Source organism: Piliocolobus tephrosceles, chromosome 3, assembly GCF_002776525.5.
Source record: "Piliocolobus tephrosceles isolate RC106 chromosome 3, ASM277652v3, whole genome shotgun sequence".
NCBI classification, from domain to species: domain Eukaryota; kingdom Metazoa; phylum Chordata; class Mammalia; order Primates; family Cercopithecidae; genus Piliocolobus; species Piliocolobus tephrosceles.
Window position 1 is genome coordinate 88,124,325 of NC_045436.1, and position 13,442 is coordinate 88,137,766.

General features: G+C 39.9%; 1 protein-coding gene across 1 annotated transcript in view; it reads left to right on the plus strand.

The window, feature by feature from the left end:
* LOC111547851 overlaps positions 1 to 12,905 on the plus strand; it is a 117,605-nt gene extending 104,700 nt beyond the window's left edge. The window contains exon 8 of the mRNA XM_026455013.1: positions 12,787 to 12,905. The gene's annotated coding sequence lies outside the window, so the exon portion shown is untranslated. The remainder of the gene's footprint in view (positions 1 to 12,786) is intronic.
* The last annotated feature ends 537 nt before the right edge of the window (positions 12,906 to 13,442 follow it).

Below are 13,442 nucleotides of genomic sequence, written 5' to 3' on the forward strand. Positions count from 1 at the left end.
TTAATATTGTTATGTGTGAAGTTGATCCTGCCATTATGATATTAACTGGTTATTTTGCTCATTAGTTGATGTAGTTTCTTCCTAGCCTCGATGGTCTTTACATTTTGGCATGTTTTTGCAATGGCTGATACTGGTTGTTCCTTTCCATGTTTAGTGCTTCCTTCAGGGTCTCTTGTAAGGGAGGCCTGGTGGTGACAAAATCTCTAAGCATTTGCTTATCTGTAAAGGATTTTATTTCTCCTTCACTTATGAAACTTTGTTTGGCTGGATATGAAATTCTGGGTTGAAAATTCTTTTCTTTAAGAATGTTGAATATTGACCCCCACTCTCTTTTGGCTTGTAGAGTTTCTGCTGAGAGATCTGCTGTTAGTCTGATGGGCTTCCCTTTGTGGGTAACCCGACCTTTCTCTCTGGCTGCCCTTAAGATTTTTTCCTTCATTTCAACTTTGGTGAATCTGGCAATTATGTGTCTTGGAGTTGCTCTTCTGGAGGAGTATCTTTGTGGCGTTCTCTGTATTTCCTGAATTTGAATGTTGGCCTGCCCTACTAGGTTGGGGACGTTCTCCTGGATGATATCCTGAACAGTGTTTTCCAACTTGGTTCCATTTTCCCCCTCACTTTCAGGCATCCCAATCAGACGTAGATTTGGTCTTTTTACATAATCCCATACTTCTTGCAGGCTTTGTTCATTTCTTTTTCTTCTTTATTCTTTTGGTTTCTCTTCTTGCTTCATTTCATTCATTTGATCCTCAATCGCTGATACTCTTTCTTCCAGTTGATCGAGTCGGTTACTGAAGCTTGTGCATTTGTCACGTATTTCTCGTGTCATGGTTTTCATCTTGTCATTTCGTTTATGACCTTCTCTGCATTAATTAATCTAGCTGTCAATTCTTCCACTCTTTCTTCAAGATTTTTAGTTTCTTTGCACTGGGTATGTAATTCCTCCTTTAGCTCTGAGAAGTTTGATGGACTGAAGCCTTCTTCTCTCATCTCGTCAAAGTCATTCTCTGACCAGCTTTGATCTGTTGCTGGTGATGAGCTGCGCTCCTTTGCAGGGGGAGACGCGCTCTTATTTTTTTAATTTCCAGCTTTTCTGCCCTGCTTTTTCCCCATCTTTGTGGTTTTATCTGCCTCTGGTCTTTGATGATGGTGACACACTGATGGGGTTTTGGTATAGGTGTCCTTCCTGTTTGATAGTTTTCCTTCTAACAGTCAGGACCCTCAGCTGTAGGTCTGTTGGAGATTGCTTGAGGTCCACTCCAGACCCTGTTTGCCTGGGTATCAGCAGCAGAGGTTGCAGAAGATAGAATATTGCTGAACAGTGAGTGTACCTGTCTGATTCTTACTTTGGAAGCTTCCTCTCAGGGGTGTACTCCACCCTGTGAGGTGTGGGGTGTCAGACTGCCCCTAGTGGGGGATGTCTCCCAGTTAGGCTACTCAGGGATCAGGGACCCACTTGAGCAGACAGTCTGTCCCTTCTCAGATCTCAACCTCCGTGTTGGGAGATCCAATGCTCTCTTCAAGGCTGTCAGACAGAGTCGTTTGTGTCTGCAGAGGTTTCTGCTGCTTTTTTTTTTGTTGTTGTTTAGCTGTGCCCTGTCCCCAGAGGTGGAGTCTAAAGAGAAAGGCAGGTTTCCTTGAGCTGCTGTGAGCTCCACCCAGTTCGAGCTTCCCAGCGGCTTTGTTTACCTACTTAAGCCTCAGCAATGGCGGGCACCCCTCCCCCAGCCTCGCTGCTGCCTTGCGGTTAGATCGCAGACTGCTGTGTTAGCAATGAGGGAGGCTCCGTGGGTGTGGGGACCCTCCCAGCCAGGTGTGGGATATAATCTCCTGGTGTGCCCATTTGCTTAAAGCACAGTATTGGGGTGGGAGTTATCCGATTTTCCAGGTGTTGTGTGTCTCAGTTCCCCTGGCTAGGAAAAGGGATTTCCTTCCACCTTGCGCTTCCCAGGTGAGGCGATGCCTCGCCCTGCTTCAGCTCTCGCTGGTCGGGCTGCAGCAGCTGACCAGCACCTATTGTCCAGCACTCCCTAGTGAGATGAACCCAGTACCTCAGTTGAAAATGAAGAAATCGCTGGTCTTCTGTGTCACTCACGCTGGGAGTTGGAGACTGGAGCTGTTCCTATTCGGCCATCTTGCTCCGCCTCCTAAACTTCTATTGTTTATAAACTACCCAGTCTGTGGTATTTTGTTATAGCAACACAAAATGGACTAAGAAAGATAGGCTTACCGTATGTTTCTATTTGCCCAGAACAGGCTCATATTATGCTTGTTATCCTCTTGTAATTATTAATAACACCCCCTTTACTGTCAAAATTTGTCCCAATATGTGCAATAAATAAGCTGTCCGAATTTTGGCACTATGTTGAACTGCCCTAGGTAGTCCACTGTATTCCATCATTAGCTATGTGATCTCTCATGAACTCCAGTCTTGCAGTAGAAGTACAAATGATTACATGGGATAGACTGTTGAGGTTTCTCTCCAGTGGTTTACTGTGAATAGCTGAATCTGCAAATGTTGAGGCTCTACAGAATTTAAACACCCACTGAGCCACATCTGTCAACTACTAAGTGGCTCCCCTCAGATCGAATCCTGCAGTCTTTCAGCAAGCAGACTCCCGCTTCATTCAGAAGATTTCACCAGGGTTTGAGGTTACTTCTTATCACCAAGTTTTTTAATGGCATCAGCACCCAGCCTGAATGTTCTTTTTTTCTGCCCACAAGCTATATTGTTACTCAAGTGTGCTTCTTAAAACAATGAATATGTAACTTATTAAATGCCTTCAAGAAAAGGGATAAGTAAGGAACTAATTTTGTTGACTGACATGGACTGCAGAGACACACAGAGCCTGCTCACATCTCTTGTAAAGTCTGGATCCAGAGACACTCCCCAACCCCCACTCCTAATGTAGAAAGAGACACCATCACACATGTTAATTGACTGGTGGATGCAAGGATCTGTTGGCCATATGCACGCAAGTGAAACAACATTGACCTTGACAGGAGACATTTCTTGTGAGTTGATTTAAGAAAAATTTTTCTATCGCGGGCTGGTGTCACATTGTTAATACCAAATGAGCCGGTTTTGAAGAACTCATTGGGCCACCTTGTATCCACCTTACCTTCTAGGAAGAACTACATTCATACCAGCCCAGCTTAAACAAGAAAAACAAATAAAAATAAGTCAAAACAATCCTGAAGAATAAAACTCCCAATCTCCCTTAGTAAGAAATTTCATTCTATTCAACATCTCACCTCAATTTCATGCACTTTAATTCTCAAACTTCTTACTCTTAATGGAAATATAGCAAATGCTTATAATTAGTGTAATCCTAACAAAACAACAACAGCAGTATCAAACACATAGCAATTACTATGCACCAGTCACTGGTTCAGGCATTTTACATATAGTAACAAATCTAATTTTCACAAAAACCTTAATAAGGTAGGCACTATTATTGTTGCACTATTATTGTTGTTATTTTACAGGCCAGGAAACTGAGGCTCAGAGAGCCCATAGTCATGCAGTCAGGAGTGCTGCAATTTAGTTCCAGTGTCTCTGTACCTAAACTGTTTGCTGTCCTGCCTCTCAACTACAGGGAATTACAGCTCACATAACACATCTGTTAAGGTCAATATTGCTTCACTTGCACGTATATGCCTGCAGATCCTTGTCTTCTGCCTGTCAAGAACCGCCCCCATCCCTTGGGAATATAGTCACATGTCTGCCCTTAGCCTTATTCTCTTAAGGCACAATATACCTAAATTCCTTTATTTCTTTTGTTGTGAAACTTATTTCCCAAACATTTAATCATTTTGGTTGTTCTCTCCAAGTGTCCCAGAACATGCTTCAGCTGGTACTTTCTGTTCAGCAAACACATATGGCTACTTGAAGAAGAGGGGTTTTGTATGGTTTAGGGGTAAACAAGGGAATAGAAACAGACCTTGCTCAAATTCCCAAAGCCATAGGCCATTTAACTAGGAGAGTAAGAAACAATTCCTTCATTTCTTTCTGTGACCCATGGAAGATGAGTCGTTTAGTTTTCCATGAAGAGAGGTGTAGGTTAACACAGTTAGAATCCTAGTTAAAAATCTGCCTTAGTCACCCGGGAAACTATGCTGGTGGGAGACATAAATGCATGTACCTTGAGCAAATAAACAGATAAAGAGAAACCACACCATGACTCCAACCAGCTGCCACACTATTATGAAACCTCTCCCGTCTTTAGTAAATGTTGTAGGATAATTGGTGGTTGTATCTTTTTTCTTGTTTCTTGTGGTATTGTGGTCTTCCCCCTTAAAGGATAGTCATCCTTTTAAGTGGGATACAACCACCTTCCTCAAAGGTTGGAAGTCAAAACTGAGCCAAAATGACTTTGAAATGATATTTAATGTCAGGTTGTCAGGGTTTTAGAATATGAAGGTGTTTGCATTAGGAGCTTACTTGCTTGCTTACGTTATTTGATTTTGTATAAACTTCGTGTCCATTCATAAGCTATTTTATATAAGTAGTACACAGGCTGCACATAACAGTTGTTCAAAAAATGTTAATCATTTGACTGTAGTAAGTTAACTTATGCCTCAGCACACTTTTACAATGCCATCTGGTATCACCAATTTCACACTCCATGTTTGGTCTAAGTTGTCATATGTGGTATAAACATGAACAAATACAGCTTTCTTGGTGCTCGGTTTAAAGTGACTATCTCTAAAGAGCAACATTCCTCACAATGGGATATGGTGATATACCATGAACTTTTAAAAACATCTTGCTGACTGTATATTTATTTAACATGTATTGGAATACTATGTTTGGTATAGTAAACCTGCTATTTCATGGATATTATTTCCTAAAATGAGGCTGAAGAAAAAAGAAGTTGACTTAAAGAAAAAATTTAGAGTAAATATGCCTATAGGCCAATATGGCAAGACTTTTGAGGAAAATTCATGAATGTATGAAGGTTGAGACACCATTATAGGGAATCTTGTGATACAGGGACTCTGTTTTCCTTTGTCCGTTGATGGCTATGGATGAGTGCCAAGAATTTTATGGCTCCTCTTCCAATAGCTTCTAGATTTGTCTTTAAGTCTCGAATTTTCCTGCCCATTTCTGACTCTTGGCCTTGCTCTTCTCTAACCTTGGAATGCTCTTCTAGTCCTCTGCAGCTCTCCAATTTCTTCCTGCTGTTCAAGGTCTGTTTCATGTATTATTCTGTGAAGCTGTTTCCATCCATGCATTCACATAGCCTTTGGTTTCTCTGCTACTTGGCCTCTTGCTTTCTCTCTCTCCTCCCAGGTCCCCGACACAGTGCAACACATGTTTGCTAATCTGGGTTGTAATATGCTGGGTATTGAACAGCCTTGGTTTCTCTGGGTTTCTTGAGTCTGGGGGAGGGCAAAGGCAAAACCAATTCAAGCAAGTCACAGATCAAATTAAGCCCAGAAATTTGTTATTAGCTTTGCTGATAAATATTCTGCTAAGTTGACTTGTATCCATTAGGACAGTCCAGAAAAACTCAGATTCTCCCATATTACAAGTCACGTCATCAATCAACTAGAAACAATAGTGTTCATTTTTAGGTAGCTTGCTTGTTTGTTAGTCAAAATCCTGATTTCATTTATTTTCTGGATTCTGATCAAATTTCAAAGTCGAGGAATGTATGTATTTTAAATGTTGGTGTTTTGCCAAATTTGTCCCCGAGAGAAGTTGCGTAATTTATCTCTCACCACACACTTGCTTACATGCATACTTTAATTTTGGATGTGTGGGTTAAAACGGGATACATCATTGTGGTGTTAATTTGACTTTTTTAAAATTATGAGGGATGTTAATATTTTTAAATTATGAATGACGTATATAAAATTATGAGATGATTTTTGTGTTTGTTTTTTGCTTTTTTTTGCCCTTCTTTCTTAATTCTACCTTTTCCTTTCCTTCTCTCTCTTTCTCTATTTCTCTCCTTCCACTGATTTTTATAAGAGATCTTTTTGTATGAAACAATATGTATTGCAAAAGTTGTATTCAAGTTTGTTGTTTGTCTTTTGACTTTATTTACTGCATATTTTTCCTATAGAAGTTTTAAATTTTGAGACAAATTCAGTAGATTGATCATTTTTTATGGTTTCTGTTTTCCTTAAAAATACTTTCCTTACAGAATTTTAAAAAATTCTCTCATTGTAAATTCAGATTTCTAATTTTTAAAAAGGTGTTCTATATTTATTTTATCTATGGCATAAGGGGAACAAGCACTCTGAGAGGCTTCAGAGAGCAAAGAAAGAACCTGTTTCTGGCCTTCCTGGCTGTTCTCAGGTCTCCCTCACTCTTGTCATTCTGTGCAACCTCTGTACTTGGGCTTCTGCTGCTAACCCCTGATTCAGCACTTACATGTTTGAATGAGCTCTTGGGACCCATTTATTGGGCCTATAGATCACAGTCTGGTGCAATATTGTTTGTTGAATGAATGCATCAAAGGGCCCATATAAGTAGAACAGTGCCTGAGACAAAGTAAGGGTTGTCTAAGTGTTAACCGTCCCCATTCCCAGTGTTCATTTGAAATTGTCTTTATCACAGTTCAAAAATAGTTAAATAGTTGAAGCTGCTGATGGTGAGGACAAAAACTAATTTCTAAAATTCATACAGGATATTATGAACAAACTAAGAAACGTATTTAGCTATATTCTATTTTACAGTGTTTGAAGAAGTTAGAATGATAAGTAATTCCTTTTAAATCATTGCCACTGTCTGTCTGGGATACAAGCTGCTTGAAGTTGGGACTGAGGCATTTGGGAGTGAAACATAATAAGAAGCCTGGCTAAAGGCACCTTTAATGTGTTCTCACACCATAAGGAATGACTCTTCTGTTGAGTTTCTGTGTCACTTCCCCCATATTTTCTTCCCTCGCTGACTGCCTGCTATGTGACATTGATACATAGTTGTATTTATTTTTGTGATATTTTTGTATTGATTACAAAAAAAGTCAAGTCACTGATAAACTATCATAAACTTATATGTTGTTTTCCCAATTAGGTTTGGTTCTTTTCGACAAAATGTATAGCAGTTTTTGTTAGGTGGAGAGGGGTCTTATATTAGGCTTTTCAAACAGGGCTGGGGGTATCATCATTAGCTATCAATAATTAACAGTGCCTCTGTTTCCTTTCAAGACCATTCCAATTCTCAAACTTTGAGAATGAGAGCTATTAAAATAGCTCATAAATGACAACCTCACTAAGAATTCCATATCGTGTTTAAACAAACCCACTGATGTAGTTAATAAAATCTGCTGTAGGGAAATTTATACACTTACATTATTATGTGCACTCTCTCTCTCTATATATATATATATATATGCATATATATAAATACATACATACACATTTTATTTATTTATTTATTTGTTTATTTTTGAAATTAAGTCTCACTCTGTCACCCAGGCTGGAGTGCAGTGGTGCAATCTTGGCTCACTGCAACCTCCGCCTCCTGGGTTCTCCTGCCTCAGCCTCCAGTGTAGCTGAGACTACAGGCACCTGCCACCATGCCTGGCTAATTTTTGTATTTTTAGTAGAGATGGGGTTTCACCATGTTGGCCAGGCTGGTTTTGAACTCCTGACCTCAGGTGATATGCCCTCCTCGGCCTCCCAAAGTGCTGGAATTACAGACGTGAGCCACCACGATCCACAATCTTTTATTATGTCCTTAAATGAAATGGGATCAAGCTGGACACCATCATCCAAGATCATTTTTCACAGACTTGTAACATTTAATAGGTCTTCTTAAGTGATGTGTTAGAGCCAAATGGCACCAGCTCAGGGAGATGAAGGTACATGAGCATTGCATCTCTTCCCAATCTGTGTTTTGTGACCTCATGTTGATAGCTTGAAATTGGCAATTATGGGAGAATTAACACCATGGAAATTGGCAAATGCTATAAATCAGGGGTTCATTTTTCAGATAGTCATCATACCAGCATACTACTTGTTTCTGTCTATACACATCCTACAAAGGGAGGTAGCAAGCTACTACTTGAATAATCCATTTTCTATGTTGATTTTACAGACTATCTAAAGGGATTAAGTACCTAAAATGTCAAAAATGTGGCTTTAAATTATAGAATGAGTACCCAGTTCTTGACACAGCATGTGTACTTAGAAATAAATATAATATTAACTGGAAGAGGCTGTAAAAGTTTTGTGGGCCGGCCTCCTATTTTATGAAGAACTCGTGTTATAAGATAGCTGTTATTTTTGTTTGTGGTGAATCTCTTCCCTCTAATAATAACATCTTGGGTTTTCTTTTGCCAGCTCTCAGTCCACATGATCTAGGAAGGAGGAATTTTTGGCTTCCATCCCTCTTTTCTGCTCTGGTGTGTACACACGACCCAGATTTGGCCATAGAAAGTGCTCTATGCCCATGGCCACCAAGATGTGTGCAGAAGTACGCATACGCCTTCTGGCTGATGGGATCATGGCTTTCCCATGGCCACAGCAATAGGCTGAGATGAGGCACTTGACCTAAGCTGGAGTGAATTCTAGCAGTTGCTGGTGCTATCAAGAAAAAGGCATTGCTTATGTAATGTAAGACTGGAGCTGTAGGTTGCCATCTTTGCCGCTAACTCAGGGGTGACATTCCTGTGTATGAAGCCAACACAAAAGCAGTCAGAACTGAGCAATGGAGAGAGTCCTGGTGATATCATTTGAGCCTTTGGGCCCATTTATGCCTGAATCTAGAATTATATTGAACCAAATCCATTTCCTTTTTGCTCAAGCCATTTGAATTAGTATTTTGTCACTTGCAATTGAGAGCTCTGACAAATATGATTTCTTTCCAGGATAACTCTAATGAGTACTCAGCAGCCAGCTCTTGAATGCATCTAGTGATAGGGGCCCCCACCATTTTATGAAGCAGTTCATTTCCTTTTTGGTGATTCCGAATATTACAAAGTTCTACACTGATTCCAAATTTGTCTGAGCTCATTGACCCTATATCTGCTATCAATGGCAACACTTGTGTTGTGACTGTACATCTTTTTTGTTTTTTCAGACAGGGTCTCACTTTGTCACCCAGGGTGGAGTGCAGGGGTGCGATCATGGCTCACTGCAGCTTCAACCTCCTGGGCTCAAGTGATCCTCCTGCCTCAGCCTCCTGAGTAGCTGAAACTACAGGCACAAGCCACCATGCCCAGCAAAATTTTAAATTTTTTGTAGAGACAAGGTCTCCCTATGTTGCCCAGGCTTGTCATAAGTGTACATGTACCTGCCTTGTGCCCTTTGTAAACTCTGAGTTAATTATCATGCCTCTGCTAAATCTTCCCTAGCTAAACATATTTAGCATCCTAAAAGATTCTACATAATTCTCATCTTTCTAGTCATACTGTGCTGGACATACAACAGTTAGTCAATGTCTTTTTTAAAAAATGTGACATACTCATAGACCTACTATTTGTCATAAATTTGAATAGTTTAGAGTAGAGAGGAATTATTGTCTAGTTCTGCCTACAGGACTGACTATAAGTGAAGTGCCTAAGGGGGGAAATACATGATTAAGACTTGACTTCCTTTTCTATTTTTACTCCTTCTATTTCTATTACTTCACTTCTTCAGAGTTTATTTTCTCTTTTCACCAGGGGGTCATCTCACTTTTTTCCCCTTCTGTCTGCCCCGCTACTGCTACCTTCAACTCTACTCTACAACCACAAACCCTCCCTACCAAGCTGGTCCTTATTACAACAAACAATAAGGAGTAGATTTGAGTTGAAATGCAAAATAAGTGATAAGTTTAATATGCCCCCTCTCTTCAGGAGTATATATTTTTATTTCCATACACCAAGACTTGATTAGTTTCAATCAAAGCAAATGTTCCAGTGTGGAGGTGTAGCTGTTGTTGATGAACCACATAGGGAGGGTGCTTTACCGAAATTATATCATGTATTTTGTTCCCTGCTTCATTTGTAGATTCTTTGCCAGCCTGCAATCTCTAGCCCTGCTCCAGCAACCTGTCCTATGGCCCAGCATGGTTAGGGCCTATTCTTCTAAGCTTGGTGATGTCTAGCTATGTGTTTTGCTGTCTTATTGTTAAACAATAAAAATACTTGTTCTCAATGGAAGACAGATTAGGCAAAAATAAAACAAAACAAAAACAAAACCTTGGAAGTCAGCTCACCTTCTCCTGTGACATGCACAAAGGTCCTCCTGTCACTAGTACAAAGATGATGTCAATGTCCTGGATGGAATCTAAAATAAAAATGAAAGTTACATATTTTACACATTGAAATCCTTTAGAGATCACATACTTTGACCCTCTTAACTATTAAGTCCAATTCCATGGGTTCAACTGGTCAATCAATCCATCTGCTATTATCATTAAATTAGCTAAAGAAAATAATGTCTTTTTTTCATTTCAGAAAATAGATTTTTATTTGATTTTAGCATTCTTTTGATATTGCTGATAAGGTTTTTTGTTGTTGTCGGTCCTGTGAGGTGGTTGTATTGCAGAGACTAGCCCAATTCCTGGCTCTCAATAATGTTTTTTGCAGTTTTTCATAAAAAAAATCATCATGTGAGTATAACTATTCAAAGCAATATCACAAAGCTGTTTAAAGTTTGTGCTTCAAAATTTCAGTTCTTGAATAAGTTTAATGGAGCTTTTCCATAAGACCTATTTATGGAGGAAAATTTATGATAATGTGGGTTCCTCTTGTCCTAAATCCTTGGGTATTCACTTCTCAGAAGCAGCAGAAAGACCTCTTTATAATCCGGCTTTTCTCTACATCAGTGTGCTCTGGAGTGGCCCACCGGCCAGCATGATAGTGACATCCTGTGTGTTCCCACAGTGATTTCCTCATGCAGTGGACGAGTCTCACCAAGCTGGCTGCTCCTCAAAAATCGAAACTTCATTTTTCTGTCAGTTAGTTTTCGTGTTAAAAATCTTTTCCAAATCACTTCCCAGTCTCTCTCCATGAAACCACCACTGGTTAATGGAAACCTCGGGTACTTGATGGAGTGGGATACAACCATAAGTTCTCAGTCGATTTTCATCTTTGAATAAACGGGTCTTTTCTAAGGGCACTGCTGGTGGTTTGATTCTTGGCAGTTCCTTCCCTCAAAAACGTGTCTTAGGAGAGCAAGCGGTCCTCCCTGGTAGAATGAGCACCTTTCAGAAAGCTTTCTGTTTGTTTAATTTCTTGATTATATGAAGTACATTAAAACCAGTCCAGGGCCCATCAACATAATTTTCATGCATGTTAGTTCTGGCAAAACACACTAGACAGGAACTGTATGATAAATGAGATAAATAATTTTGATGGAGCAGTGAAATAAAATAAACTTTTGCTGTTTAAGAAAACAAATCATGACTAGTGGGGTGTACATGAGAATCAGTTTGTGTTAGGGTGGCATTCTGAGGGTGGCCTCTATCCTTAGACTGTTCTGGGGAGAAGGAGCTACTGTTTTGTACCTACAAGGTCTAGGTGCAACTGTAAAATAAAATATTATGAAGCCTTGTGTCCATTTCTTAGGAACTGATTACCCACGCTGTGGATCACGTGAGGGTGCTCTACTTCTCCTTGGCTGCCTTTTAACACATTGCCTAAAAAATGGGCAAGGGCAGACAGAAGAGATGAGATTTGTATACATTTATATTGAGACTTATTAACACCTGTGGAAAGAAATTGTTGGAGGCTGAGTAGATTCTTTCCAACAAGTTTAATTTTGCTTAGTTAGCAGTTTACAGACTGTTGTATGATCAGGCTCTGCTAAAAATGTCTGTCAGAGTTAGTGGTAGAATCAGAAGTTCATAGGCCTGAATAAAAAATATAGTCTTCTTGTCAGTAGGGCTGGAAAACACTTTTCAAAATGGTATTACAGGCTTCTGTGTCCTCCAAATCATAAAAGCTAGGAAGAGCCCCAAATGAGACCTTGAGTGTTCTGTTTTTGTGTTTAGAAGTTTTCAGAAATGAGCCCCTGGAAATAAGCTATTATGTTGGTGCAAAAGTAATCGCAGTTTTTGCCATTAAAAGCAGTGGGGAAAATGGCGATTACTTTTGCACCAACCCAGTATGTTGTTTCACAGTGTGTTGATTGTTCCAATGTGACCTGGGTTTTGAATCATTGAGACCTTCTTCAGTGCAGAGCTGTGCTTCTTGGGTGAGAAGGGGAGAATTCCACACAGATGTGGAGGCCCTGGCAGAGGTGGAAAAATTACACTTGTGTAATTTATTTATTTATGCATTCATTGATTGATTGTAGTAAGGACATTTAACATGAGCGCTGCCCTTTTAATGAATTTTAAGTGTTTAACACAGTATTATTAACTACAGGCATGAGGCTGTATAGAAGATCTCCAGAACTGATTTCATCTTGCATAGCTGAAACTTTATACCCAATGAATAGCCACCTCCAACCCTCATTACTTTTTACTTCTCACACCGATCAACTAGAAGAAATTCAGGCAATAGATAACAAAGATAAAATTAATGAATTTGGGGGATAATTGGTGGACTTCAACTGTCCTTGCCAAAGTGTATTAGTCCATTTTCACATTGCTATTAAGAACTACCTGAATTATCAGACACGATGGCGGGTGCCTGTAATCCCAGCTACTCGGGAGGTTGAGGTGGGAGAATTACTTGAACCTGGGAGGCAGAGGTTGCAGTGAGCCAAGATCGTGCCATTGAACTCCAGTCTGGGTGACAGAGTGAGACTCTGTCTCAATAACAATAATAAAAAAAAAGAACTACCTGTGACTGTAAATTATGAACAAAAAAGTGGTTTAATTGACTCACGGTTTTGCAGGCTTAACAGGAAACATAACTGGAAGGCCTTGTGAAACTTACAATCATGGTGGAAAGTGGAGAGGAAGCACGCATGTCTTACCATGGCAAAGCAGGAGAGAGAGAGAGAGAGAGAGAGCGCGAAGGGGGAAGTGCCCACACGTTTAAATCATCAGATCTCATGAGAACTCACTCATTATCATGAGAACAGCAAGAGGGAAGTCCGCCCACATGATCCAATCACTTCCCATCAGACCCTTCCTCCAACACATGAGGATTATAATTCGAGGTGAGATTTGGGTGGGGACACAGAGCCAAACCATATCACAATGTCACCATCATAGCACTGTCAATAATTGTGAACTGCTCATGTACCACATGTGACAAGAAGCCCTTGGAGTTCCTGTTTTAAATACACGCAAAATTACAGCACCTTGTCTCTGCCACCCACTACACATTCCCAATCTGTCTCTCATTACACTACCACTGGATCTGCTACCATAATAAAATCTTCATTATCTCAAAAGTCTAATGTTGATGATTGTCTTAAAGTATGGTTTTGGAATGCTGAGAAAATGGTGGTACGGTGATTTTTGGATTTTTCTGAATTCCCCACAAAAAAACCAGAAGGTTGAATGTTATGGCATATGAATTACTTCTCAATAAAGCTGTTGGAAA